Source organism: Ranitomeya imitator, chromosome 6 (assembly GCF_032444005.1).
Source record: "Ranitomeya imitator isolate aRanImi1 chromosome 6, aRanImi1.pri, whole genome shotgun sequence".
NCBI classification, from domain to species: domain Eukaryota; kingdom Metazoa; phylum Chordata; class Amphibia; order Anura; family Dendrobatidae; genus Ranitomeya; species Ranitomeya imitator.
Window position 1 is genome coordinate 68,751,681 of NC_091287.1, and position 14,510 is coordinate 68,766,190.

The 14,510-nt window shown below is 46.7% G+C and overlaps 1 protein-coding gene across 3 annotated transcripts in view; it reads right to left on the minus strand.

Moving 5' to 3' along the window:
* Positions 1-14,510, minus strand: part of DPP6 (dipeptidyl peptidase like 6) — a 1,887,605-nt gene that overhangs the window by 620,056 nt on the left and 1,253,039 nt on the right. The window lies entirely within an intron of this gene.

Consider the following 14,510-nt stretch of genomic DNA (forward strand, 5'->3'; position numbering starts at 1 on the left):
CATTTGCGACCGCGCATGCGCAGCTGAAACTCCGCTCCCTCCTCTCCGGAACTCACAATGGGCAGCGGATGCATTGTAAAACTGCATCCGCTGCCCACGTTGTGCTAATTTAACACACTGTCCGTCGGTACGTCGTTCCGACGGTTTGCAATGGCCTGTACTGACGGACTAGTGTGGAAGTAGCCTAAGCCACTGAAATTAATAGTCAGACAGATGCCTTTACACCGAGCTCTGACACTGTGTCAACACAAGAAAAGCTTTCCTGCGTTCAGTGTTGGATTTCTCATATGGCAAACCTGGGCCATGGCCTAGGGCGCAGCCGTTGGGGAAGGGGGTTAAATACTGAAGAAAAAGCAATTTTTTACAAACGTTTCAGTATTATGAATACGTCATATAAAATGCTGTTTTTTACATTTAACTCCATAACTATTAAAGAAATTGAGCAGTACATTTATGTTGCCCATCTCTACAGTTTGCGCTGTCTTGCGCAGTCAAAGGCAAAAAGCATTTGCAATTTCTCTCTCACCAATACAGTGTAAACCACCCGTTAAAGGAAAATTCCAAAGTTGCATTACAATAGCGGTTTAAAATAATTAATTACGCTAATATCGTCTGTCTTCTACATATCTACTGATATAATTGACGCTCTAAAATACCTCGAAAGTGGATGAAACCCAAAAATCAGAAATGTGAGGTGTACTCATTACTAGGGTTGAGCGACCTCTACTTTTATAGGATCGGGTCGGGTTTCACGAAACCCGACTTTTTCAAAAGTCGGGTCAAGTGAAATCGGCCGATCCTATAAAAAAGTCGGGGTCGGCCGAAACTCGAAACCCAATGCAGTGCATTGGGTTTCCAATGGTTCCAAGGGTCTGAAGGAGCGGAAACTCTCCTTCAGGCCTTGGGATCCATAATTAAGTGTAAAATAAAGAATTAAAATAAAAAATATCGCCATACTTACCCTCTGACGCGCCCTGGTACTAACCGGAAACCTTCCTTCCTTAGAATCAGCATTCCAAGACCTTGCGGTGACGTCACGGCTTGTGATTGGTCGCGCGGCCGCCCATGTGACCGCTCGCGCGACCAATCACAAGCCGCGACGTCACCGCGACGTCACCGAAGGTCCTGGAAGGGCTGATTCTTAGGAAGGAAGGCTGCCGGAAAGAAGCAGGGCGCGTCCGAGGGTGAGTATATTCCTATTAGGTATATACTTACCTTCGGACGCGCCCTGCTTCTTTCCGGCAGCCTTCCTTCCTAAGAATCAGCCCTTCCAGGGCCTTCGGTGACGTCGCGGTGACGTGGCGGCTTGTGATTGGTCACGCGAGCGGTCACATGGGCGGCCGCGCGACCAATCACAAGCCGCGACGTCACCGCAAGGTCTTGGAAGGCTGATTCTAAGGAAAGAAGGTTTCCGGTTAGTACCAGGGCGCGTCAGAGGGTAAGTATGGTGATATTTTTTATTTTAATTCTTTATTTTACACTTAAATCTGAATTCCGATACCAATTCCTGATATCTTAAACATATCGGGAATCGGTATCGGAATTCCGATTCCAGATTCAGAAGATCGCCGACTTCATGGCCGACCCCACACAGGGGTCGGGTCGGGTTTCATGAAACCCGACTTTGCCAAAAGTCGGCGACTTCTAAAAATTTTCGACCCGTTTCGCTCAACCCTACTCATTACTAGAGTTGAGCGAAACGGGTCGGCCATTTTCAGAAGTCGCCGACTTTTGGCAAAGTCGGGTTTCATGAAACCCGACCCCTGTGTGGGGTCGGCCATGAAGTCGGCGATCTTCTGAATCTGGTATCGGAATTCCGATCCCGAGTTCCGATATGTTTGCAATATCGGAAATCGGTATCGGAATCCATATTTAAGTGTAAAATAAAGAATTAAAATAAAAAATATTGCTATACTCACCCTTGGACACGCCCTGGTACTAACTGGGAACCTTCCTTCCTTCGAATCAGCGCTTGCAGGACCTTGCGGTGACGTCGCGGCTTGTGATTGGTCGCGCGACCGCCCATGTGACCGCTCGCGCGACCAATCACAAGTCACGACGTCACCGCAAGGTCCTGCAAGCGCTGATTCTTAGGAAGGAAGGCTGCCGGAAAGAAGCAGGGCGCGTCCGAGGGTGATTATATACCTAATAAGAATATACTCACCCTCGGATGCACCCTGCTTCTTTCCGGCAGCCTTCCTTCCTAAGAATCAGCGCTTGCAGGACCTTGCGGTGACGTCGCGGCTTGTGATTGGTCACGCGAGTGGTCACATGGGCGGTCGCGCGACCAATCACAAGCCGCGACATCACCGCAAGGTCCTGCAAGCGCTGATTCGAAGGAAGGAAGGTTCCCAGTTAGTACCAGGGCGCGTCCGAGGGTGAGTATAGCAATATTTTTTATTTTAATTCTTTATTTTACACTTAAATATGGATCGCAGGGCCTGAAGGAGAGTTTCCTCTCCTTCAGACCCTGGGAACCATTGGAAACCCAATGCACTGCATTGGGTTTCGAGTTTCGGCCGACCCCGACCCCGACTTTTTTATAGGATGGGCCGATTTCACTCGACCCGACTTTTGAAAAAGTCGGGTTTCGTGAAACCCGACCCGATCCTATAAAAGTAAAAGTCGCTCAACCCTACTCATTACATTGTGAAGAACGTGTGTTCACAGCAAATTTTTGGGAACGGTGATGCTCAGATTACACCAAGTGAACAAGTGTGTGCCAAACGTGTAAATTGAAATTTTGGAAGATGCCAACATTTTCCAATCACTAGTAAAGTTATTGATAGAACTGCGAGAACAGTTTAGACTATGTGAGAAAAACGCTCTCAGGATTTCTAAGAAGAAAGTATATGAGCGCAATGAAAAGTATTCAATTCTCAGGAAGCTTCAACCTGATGAACCTGATGAGACGTGATGGTGATATTCTTTTAAGTGGACTTGACAACTTTGAAATCAATACATATCTAATAAAATTTTTGAGGGGAGTGAAGAATGTGCTTTGACAAAGGACATAGAGATGTGTAAATCCGGCCCTGCTTGCGTTGAACACTGGGCTCAAAAAACACCTGCCAAACGCAAGACCAAAGGTGATAGCTGAAGATCTGAGAACCTTTTAACTAAAGAAGCATTTAGTAAGTGCATTTTAATCATAATATGATCACATATAAAATTAATTTTTGTGAAAGTGGACAATCCCTATAACAAAAAAAAAATCATAACTCTTCTAGTGTTCACGCTGGCCACTGAGCCTCAGAAGTTTCATACTTTAATAACGAGGAGGTCCCTTTTCAGTATTCATCTTATTATTTTTCATTATCAGGATTTCAATAAAAAGAATTCTTATATTATAGAGTTGGAGGCAGATAAAATACTTTTCCGACAATAGGTGACGGTTACAGCTTACTTCCTCCTCCTTCCTGTGCAGTGACCTCTGCACACATTACAGAGCATGACAGCAGCACTCTCTTATCTTACAAAAAGAAATTGCAGCGTCATTTATCATAATAACAGACAGAAGGTAGAATAAAAAAAAAACCTAAAAAAACAGAAAAGAAGACCGGACAGTCATGATTGATGCTTACATGTATAATTGTATTTACAGTGCATGGTGGGGTTACTCCAATGTCTTTGTTCTCAGTTGATCTCCCTCAGACAGTTGGATTGTAAGATGAAAAGAGTATGAAAACTAATGTGTAGCAGTAGCACCCAATATAATAGTGAAATAATTGCATGTAGAAAGGTGATTATCTGAAAATAAAAACTCTTCATGAAAAAGTCAAATGTTACAGTATCTGGCTTTCAAAGAAAATATCTTCAGTCAATCATAGGCCACGAAGGTCCTGCTGTTAGTGGAATTGTAAAGTCACGTCTTCTTGTGTCAGCGTAGACCAGGACTAGCATGTATAAAATCTAGTGAGGTGAGTATCACTTCGTAATTTTCCCTGGAGCATGAGCTGTAAAAAATAATCTTTTTACAAGACAATCCCCCCCAAGTAAAGTAATAACGGCTATACTCATCTCTGGTGCTGATGTCTTTCCAGCACTGTCTCTCCCGGGGATTGCATGACATTATAATGGCTGTTATGATACGGTGGTCTAGGAGCAACATGGAACGAGCTCTGAAGGAAGTGGTAACTGTACTGACCGCAGTCCCTAAGCTCAACACAACACTAGAAGTAGCCGTGGAATGCTCCTAACTCTCCCTAGGCATCTCGTCACAGCCTAAGAGCTAACTACTCCTAAAGATAGAAGCAGGAAAGCTATCTTGCCTCAGAGAAAATCCCCAAAGGATAGATTAGCCCCCCACAAATAATGACTGTGAGTGGAGAGGGAAAAGACATACACAGAATGAAACCAGGATGAGCACAGGAGGCCACTCTAACTAAATAGATAGGACAGGATGGAATACTGTGCGGTCAGTATAAAACACTACAAAAATCCAAGCAGAGTTAACAAAAAAATCTCCACACCTGACTAAATCTGCCTCCCAGAGCTTCCAGCAAGACAGAATTAATTCACACTGATAAGCTGGACAAACATAGAAAGCACAGAATGGATAAGTCCACAATCTATGGACAGAAAAGGGCAAGCAAAAACTTAGCTTAGCTGAACTGGTCAGGAAAACAGGGAACTCCAAAGAGATGTGAATCCAACCAGGAACCATTTACAAGTGGCACTGGCTGAAGATAGAGCCAGACTTAAATAGCCAAGCAGAAGAGACGATAAGTGGAGGCAGCTGATGACAGCTAACTCCAAGGAGCAGTCATACCACTAGAAACCACAAGAGGGAGCCCAAGAGCAGAACTCACAAAAGTGCCACTTACAACCACTGGAGGGAGCCCAAGAGCGGAATTCACAACAAATGGCACACAATCCCTGTGATCAATCAGTGGCCACTTCACTCTCCTCTCCTATGGTCATAATTGACATTCAGAGGAAGTGAGAGCTTCGAGAGCTGCGGTTGCCCTCTCACTTCCTGTGGATGTCTTGATTTGTACAAAGGATGGGAGTGCAAAGCTAGCACTGATTGGCTGCATTGATTACATGACATAATAATGTCACACAATCCTTGGGAGAGATAGTGCCGACACAGTTCTTTTACTTTCGGGAAGCAAGGATTCAGAAGGGGTTGTCAGAGTAGTGGACAACCCCTTTAATTAATAGATTGTGTAATCAAATAATGGGCCTGTACCATCCATGTTCATAGGAATGAGTCTAACTTTAGTCACATTATATCAGATAGGCAATAGTTTGATCATCTTTATTAGACACACTGCAATAAGGAACGGATGTCTTGAGAAGGAAGAAGAAACCACAAACTTGAAGTGATGAATCTAGCTATGTCTGTCGAGTATAATTTAATAACCACAAACAGAAAATGTATCAAAAGCACTAAGATATCCCAAAGGCTGCAACATTCATAAAATAAAAAAGAAAGGAGAGAAATCATTTTCTGCTGTCTCCTAAAATGTTACAATTAGCAAAACACATGAACACAGCCGTAGATCTACCACAAGCAATAAAGCAGTTGGAAGTAAAGCATATGGCAAGCACCCCTTGTATACAGTGTCTCAGTGCAATATATATTTTATAGGCAGCGCATATTGTGCCTATATCACATCTCCATTGCTATAGAGAGGATTGTACAAAACTAAGGAGATCTGCAGAAGCGTCCGGTTTATAGGATCATCTGGAACCTTGTTAAAATGCAAAAAAATGCCCTGTCGGGTCATCATCAATCAAATAATCACATAGGAAAAAAGGGCAACTCTTCTTTTACAACAGTGGATGGACTATTATCCACTTAACCCCCAAGGGTGGTTTGCACGTTAATGACTGGGCCAATTTTTACAATTCAGACCACTGTCCCTTTATGAGGTTATAACTCTGCTTCAACGGATCCTGATGATTCTGACATTGTTTTCTTGTAACATATTGTACTTCATGATAGAGGTAAAATTTCTTTGATATTACCTGCGTTTATTTGTGGAAAAAAATGGAAATTTGGTGAAATTTTTCAAAATTTGGCAGTTTTCCAAATTTGAATTTTTATGCCCTTAAATCACAGAGATATGTCACACAAAATACTTAATAAGTAACATTTCCCACATGTCTACTTTACATCAGCACAATTTTGGAACCAAATTTTTTTTTTTAGGGAGTTATAAGTAGAGTTGAGCGACCTTGACCTTTTTAGAGTCGAGCCGGGTTTCGCGAAACCCGACTATCTCAAAAGTCGGGTCGAGTGAAATCGGCCGATTATGACGTAAAGTCGGGATCGACCGAAACACGAAACCCAATGCAAGTCAATGGGGCAGCATAGTCGGCAGTGAGTGGGGGCCAGGAAAACACCTAGAGTGCCCATTTTAATGTCAAAACCATCCATTCTTCTTAATGAAGCTTGTCAAGCGTAATTTACCTTATAATAATTGGAAGGCATTTGAAATTGGGGGTCATTTGGCTAAAGTTGTGGTGGGTAGGGCTGGTTCAAGTAATTAGTGGGCCCAGGAAATCTGGACCACGTCACGGCAGTGGAGCAGGGAGAGGTAAGTATTTCAACTTTGCAAGTGCTGTGAACCTGAGCAAGCAGGGGGGGCCCACTCGTTGGCATTGGCACTGGCACAGGGCCCCTCAAAGTACAGCGGTGTGTTTGCACGGCGGGGGCGCCTCCCACCGGCAGCAACACTTTTGCGTACCATGAGAGGCCCTGTGCCAGTGACGTCGCCAACTAGTATTCCTCCCCCTACCTGATGAAGGAACCTGCACTTTCATCTGCACCTTCCTGTTTGTCCACGTGTAAGGTGGTATGGTATGCGGGAAGGGGGACCTGACTTTCAGCAGGGTCACAATCTTGCAGTGTAGCGTGCACGGGAAATGTTGCGTTATGGGTCAATGTACCAGCAGACTCATCTATCACTGGCTGGGCAATGGGCAGGATGAGGAGGAAACACAGATATAGTCCCAAAGAATAAAGTGGGCTAAATGCAGTTCAAAATTGGTAACACAGGACTAATCAGGGGGCATTGCAGTGGAGGACAACTGGAATGAGAGGCTGACACAGAGAGTAGGCCCAAATCAGTAAGTAGTCGAAATGCAGTTCAAAATTGGCAACAGTAGTAAACAGGCGGCACAGCTTTGTTCAGTGGAGGAGAACAGCAAGGAGTGGCAGACACCGATAGTAGGCCCCAACCCAACTAGTAGGCCAAATGCAGTCTAACATTAACAACTACTTAACGAGCGCCTGAAAACGAAATTTCAGGACAGGAAGCCAGGAGAACAGCAAGGAGCGGCAGACACCGATAGTAGGCCCCAAACCAACTAGTACGCCAAATGCAGTTGTTCCGTTTAACCACAATTTAATGAGAGCCTGAAGATAGAAGTTCAGGAAAGGCAACCTGGAGAACACCTTGGAGTGGAACACACCATCTCTCTACACCCCATACCCAATTTGTAGGTCTAATGCAGCGTAGTTTCCAACAACTACTAAACGAGAGCATGATGATCGAAGCATTGGCGAGGAAACCTGGGGAACACCTTGGAGTGGAACACACCATCTCTCTACAGTGGAACACACCATCTCTCTACACCCCATACCCAATTTGTAGGCCTAATGCAGCGTAGTTTCCAACAACTACTAAACGAGAGCCGGAAGATCGAAGCAATGGAGAGGAAACCTGGGGAACACCTTGGAGTGTAACACACCATCTCTCTACACCCCATACCCAATTTGTAGGCCTAATGCAGCGTAGTTTCCAACAACTACTAAACGAGAGCCGGAAGATCGAAGCAATGGAGAGGAAACCTGGGGAACACCTTGGAGTGTAACACACCATCTCTCTACACCCCATACCCAATTTGTAGGCCTAATGCAGCGTAGTTTCCAACAACTACTAAACGAGAGCCGGAAGATCGAAGCAATGGAGAGGAAACCTGGGGAACACCTTGGAGTGTAACACACCATCTCTCTACACCCCATACCCAATTTGTAGGCCTAATGCAGCGTAGTTTCCAACAACTACTAAACGAGAGCCGGAAGATTGAAGCAATGGAGAGGAAACCTGGGGAACACCTTGGAGTGTAACACACCATCTCTCTACACCCCATACCCAATTTGTAGGCCTAATGCAGCGTAGTTTCCAACAACTACTAAACGAGAGCATGATGATCGAAGCATTGGCGAGGAAACCTGGGGAACACCTTGGAGTGGAACACACCATCTCTCTACAGTGGAACACACCATCTCTCTACACCCCATACCCAATTTGTAGGCCTAATGCAGCGTAGTTTCCAACAACTACTAAACGAGAGCCGGAAGATCGAAGCTCAGGAAAGGCAACCTGGAGAACACCTTGGAGTGGAAAACACCATCACTCTACACCCCATACCCAATTTGTAGGCCCAATGCAGCGTAGTTTCCAACAACTACTAAACGAGAGCCGGAAGATCGAAGCAATGGAGAGGAAACCTGGGGAACACCTTGGAGTGTAACACACCATCTCTCTACACCCCATACCCAATTTGTAGGCCTAATGCAGCGTAGTTTCCAACAACTACTAAACGAGAGCCGGAAGATCGAAGCAATGGAGAGGAAACCTGGGGAACACCTTGGAGTGTAACACACCATCTCTCTACACCCCATACCCAATTTGTAGGCCTAATGCAGCGTAGTTTCCAACAACTACTAAACGAGAGCCGGAAGATCGAAGCAATGGAGAGGAAACCTGGGGAACACCTTGGAGTGTAACACACCATCTCTCTACACCCCATACCCAATTTGTAGGCCTAATGCAGCGTAGTTTCCAACAACTACTAAACGAGAGCCGGAAGATCGAAGCTCAGGAAAGGCAACCTGGAGAACACCTTGGAGTGGAACACACCATCTCTCTACACCCCATACCCAATTTGTAGGCCCAATGCAGCGTAGTTTCCAACAACTACTAAACGAGAGCCGGAAGATCGAAGCAATGGAGAGGAAACCTGGGGAACACCTTGGAGTGTAACACACCATCTCTCTACACCCCATACCCAATTTGTAGGCCTAATGCAGCGTAGTTTCCAACAACTACTAAACGAGAGCCGGAAGATCGAAGCAATGGAGAGGAAACCTGGGGAACACCTTGGAGTGTAACACACCATCTCTCTACACCCCATACCCAATTTGTAGGCCTAATGCAGCGTAGTTTCCAACAACTACTAAACGAGAGCCGGAAGATCGAAGCAATGGAGAGGAAACCTGGGGAACACCTTGGAGTGTAACACACCATCTCTCTACACCCCATACCCAATTTGTAGGCCTAATGCAGCGTAGTTTCCAACAACTACTAAACGAGAGCCGGAAGATCGAAGCAATGGAGAGGAAACCTGGGGAACACCTTGGAGTGTAACACACCATCTCTCTACAACCCATACCCAATTTGTAGGCCTAATGCAGCGTAGTTTCCAACAACTACTAAACGAGAGCATGATGATCGAAGCATTGGCGAGGAAACCTGGGGAGCACCTTGGAGTGGAACACACCATCGCTCTACAGTGGAACACACCATCTCTCTACACCCCATACCCAATTTGTAGGCCTAATGCAGCATAGTTTCCAACAACTACTAAACGAGAGCCGGAAGATCGAAGCTCAGGAAAGGCAACCTGGAGAACACCTTGGAGTGGAACACACCATCTCTCTACACCCCATACCCAATTTGTAGGCCCAATGCAGCGTAGTTTCCAACAACTACTAAACGAGAGCCGGAAGATCGAAGCAATGGAGAGGAAACCTGGGGAACACCTTGGAGTGTAACACACCATCTCTCTACACCCCATACCCAATTTGTAGGCCTAATGCAGCGTAGTTTCCAACAAGTACTAAACGAGAGCCGGAAGATCGAAGCAATGGAGAGGAAACCTGGGGAACACCTTGGAGTGTAACACACCATCTCTCTACACCCCATACCCAATTTGTAGGCCTAATGCAGCGTAGTTTCCAACAACTACTAAACGAGAGCCGGAAGATCGAAGCTCAGGAAAGGCAACCTGGGGAACACCTTGGAGTGTAACAAACCCTCTCTCTACACCACGGAAGGGCTGATTCTTAGGAAGGAAGGCTATCGGAAAGAAGCAGGGCGCGTCCGAGGGTGATTATATTCTTATTAGGTATATACTCACCCTCGGACGCGCCCTGCTTCTTTATTTGTAATGAATGTTTTTTGCAATGTGGTTTTGACTTACTCTATTTTTTTGGTAAATAATGATTTTATTATTTTCATTGTTTTGCATCTTCTTGGCAATAATATAAAGAAGACGCGACAGGACAACACTCGGTGGATGCCATATCTGTGTTTAAAATTGAAAAAACCTTTCAGTTAACTACTTGCAGGAGAAAGTTATTGTAGCTGGTGGCCATTTTTAGTACTGTACCAGATTTTTGTTGTATGTGTTTGTTTTTAATGTTAAAATGTCTGCATTTGATATCTCTCCAGTATTTTCTTTTTTATAAGCAAAATACTTATTTTTATATTTTCTGATGTTGGTTCCAGGGGTACGCGGGCAGCAGTGGTGTGGTCAGTGGAGGCCTAGTGGAAGGAGTGACCGCAAACAGGAATCGAAGGCCTAAAATAATAACACTTGGCTGTAGGCAATTTTAAATTGGTTCCAGGGGTACACGGGCAGCAGTGGTGTGGTCAGTGGAGGCCTAGTGGAAGGAGTGACCGCAGACAGGCATCGAAGGCCTAAAATAATAACACATGGCTGTAGGCAATTTTAAATTGGTTCCAGGGGTACACGGGCAGCAGTGGTGTGGTCAGTGGAGGCCTAGTGGAAGGAGTCACCGCAGACAGGCATCGAAGGCCTAAAATAATAACACATGGCTGTAGGCAATTTTAAATTGGTTACAGGGGTACACGGGCAGCAGTGGTGTGGTCAGTGGAGGCCTAGTGGAAGGAGTGACCGCAGACAGGCATCGAAGGCCTAAAATAATAACACATGGCTGTAGGCAATTTTAAATTGGTTCCAGGGGTACACGGGCAGCAGTGGTGTGGTCAGTGGAGGCCTAGTGGAAGGAGTGACCGCAGACAGGCATCGAAGGCCTAAAATAATAACACATGGCTGTAGGCAATTTTAAATTGGTTACAGGGGTACACGGGCAGCAGTGGTGTGGTCAGTGGAGGCCTAGTGGAAGGAGTCACCGCAGACAGGCATCGAAGGCCTAAAATAATAACACATGGCTGTAGGCAATTTTAAATTGGTTCCAGGGGTACACGGGCAGCAGTGGTGTGGTCAGTGGAGGCCTAGTGGAAGGAGTGACCGCAGACAGGCATCGAAGGCCTAAAATAATAACACATGGCTGTAGGCAATTTTAAATTGGTTACAGGGGTACACGGGCAGCAGTGGTGTGGTCAGTGGAGGCCTAGTGGAAGGAGTGACCGCAGACAGGCATCGAAGGCCTAAAATAATAACACATGGCTGTAGGCAATTTTAAATTGGTTACAGGGGTACACGGGCAGCAGTGGTGTGGTCAGTGGAGGCCTAGTGGAAGGAGTGACCACAGACAGGCATTGAAGGCCTAACATAACAAAAATGTCAATACAATGGTATTGTCAGTGGCAGGCATTGAAGGATGTCAGCGCATAGACTAAACATTGGTGGAGCTGTGAGATAATTTTGCAAGTGGTAGAACACTGTTTGAGCTGGGGTGGGGGAAACTGTCTTGTGGCCGGCGGTACAGGCCCAGGGCCCCTCATATTATAACGGTGTGTCTGACGTTGGGTGCGCACCACCACCGCCAGGGACACTTTATTGTACTAGGAGGGACCCAGTGGCAGTGCCGTCGACCAAAAGCGGGCTCACCCACCTCTTCAGACAAACTGCACTCTCACGGGTGCTGTCGCCAAGTGTCGATACCACGGCCCCGTGTGGGGAGTTTGGCCATTTAGTGAGGTGTAAACATGTCGTATGCTGGACAATCAGGTGCAGAAAATTACGAGATTGGAAAAGGCATTCAGAATAGTCCACAGGCAAGACCTTTTCATAGGAAAGCTAGGTGTCAGCCGGGCAAGGTGGGGCAAAAGATTTCGAAATCCAGTTGTGGTTCATTTTAATGAAGGTTAGATCATCTACATTTTGGGTAGCCAGACGAGTCCTTTTTTCTGTTAGTATTGAACCTGCAGCACTGAATACTCTTTCTGATAGGACACTAGTTGCCGGGCAAGCAAGCTCCTGCAATGCATATTCTGCCAATTCTGGCCAGGTGTCTAATTTTGATGCCCAGTAATCAAATGGGAATGACGGTTGAGGGAGAACATCGATAAGGGATGAAAAATAGTTTGTAACCATACTGGACAAATGTTGTCTCCTGTCACTTTGAATTGATGCTGCAGTACCTGTCCTGTCTGCGGTCATAGCAAAATCACTCCACAACCTGGTCAGAAAACCCCTCTGGCCAACGCCACTTCTGATTTCTGCCCCTCTAACTCCTCTGGTCTGCTGGCCCCTGCAGCTCGTGTGAGAACGAACACGGGCGCTGTGTGCAGGGAATGCCAGAAGCAAACGGTCAACAAGAGTTGATTGTTTGGTTGCTAATATTAGTTCCAAGTTCTCATGTGGCATTATATTTTGCAATTTGCCTTTATAGCGAGGATCAAGGAGGCAGGCCAACCAGTAATCGTCATCATTCATCATTTTAGTTATGCGTGTGTCCCTTTTGAGGATACGTAAGGCATAATCCGCCATGTGGGCCAAAGTTCCAGTTCTCAAATCTGCGGTTGTGCTTGGTTGAGGGGCAGTTTCAGGCAAATCCACGTCACTTGTGTCCCTCAAAAAACCAGAACCCGGCCTTGCCGCGCCACCAATTTCCAGTGGCCCCGGAAAAGCTTCCTCATTAAAAATATAATCATCCCCATCATCCTTCTCGTCCTCCTCCTCCTCTTCGCCCGCTACCTCGTCCTGTACACTGCCCTGGCCAGACAATGGCTGACTGTCATCAAGGCTTTCCTCTTCCTCAGCTGCAGACGCCTGATCCTTTATGTGCGTCAAACTTTGCATCAGCAGACGCATTAGGGGGATGCTCATGCTTATTATGGCGTTGTCTGCACTAACCAGCCGTGTGCATTCCTCAAAACACTGAAGGACTTGGCACATGTCTTGAATCTTCGACCACTGCACACCTGACAACTCCATGTCTGCCATCCTACTGCCTGCCCGTGTATGTGTATCCTCCCACAAAAACATAACAGCCCGCCTCTGTTCACACAGTCTCTGAAGCATGTGCAGTGTTGAGTTCCACCTTGTTGCAACGTCTATGATTAGGCGATGCTGGGGAAGGTTCAAAGAACGCTGATAGGTCTGCATACGGCTGGAGTGTACGGGCGAACGGCGGATATGTGAGCAAAGTCCACGCACTTTGAGGAGCAGGTCGGATAACCCCGGATAACTTTTCAGGAAGCACTGCACCACCAGGTTTAAGGTGTGAGCCAGGCAAGGAATGTGTTTCAGTTGGGAAAGGGAGATGGCAGCCATGAAATTCCTTCCGTTATCACTCACTACCTTGCCTGCCTCAAGATCTACAGTGCCCAGCCACGACTGCGTTTCTTTCTGCAAGAACTCGGACAGAACTTCCGCGGTGTGTCTGTTGTCGCCCAAACACTTCATAGCCAATACAGCCTGCTGACGTTTGCCAGTAGCTGCCCCATAATGGGAGACCTGGTGTGCAACAGTGGCAGCTGCGGATGGAGTGGTTGTGCGACTGCGGTCTGTGGACGAGCTCTCGCTTCTGCAGGAGGACGAAGAGGAGGAGGAGGGGGTACGAACGGCTACAGCCAATTGCTTCCTAGACCGTGGGCTAGGCAGAACTGTCCCAAACTTGCTGTCCCCTGTGGACCCTGCATCCACCACATTTACCCAGTGTGCCGTGATGGACACGTAACGTCCCTGGCCATGCCTACTGGTCCATGCATCTGTTGTCAGGTGCACCTTTGTGCTCACAGATTGCCTGAGTGCATGGACGATGCGCTCTTTAACATGCTGGTGGAGGGCTGGGATGGCTTTTCTGGAAAAAAAGTGTCGACTGGGTAGCTCGTAGCGTGGTACAGCGTAGTCCATCAGGGCTTTGAAAGCTTCGCTTTCAACTAACCGGTAGGGCATCATCTCTAACGAGATTAGTCTAGCTATGTGTGCGTTCAAACCCTGTGTACGCGGATGCGAGGCTAAGTACTTCCTTTTTCTAACCATAGTCTCATGTAGGGTGAGCTGGACTGGAGAGCTGGAGATCGTGGAACTAGCGGGGGTGCCGGTGGACATGGCAGACTGAGAGACGGTGGGAGATGGTATTGTTGCCACCGGTGCCCTAGATGCAGTGTTTCCTACTACGAAACTGGTGATTCCCTGACCCTGACTGCTTTGGCCTGGCAAAGAAACCTGCACAGATACTGCAGGTGGTGCGGAAAATGGTGGCCCTACACTGCCGGAAGGGATGTTGCGTTGCTGACTAGCTTCATTGGCCGAGGGTGCTACAACCTTAAGGG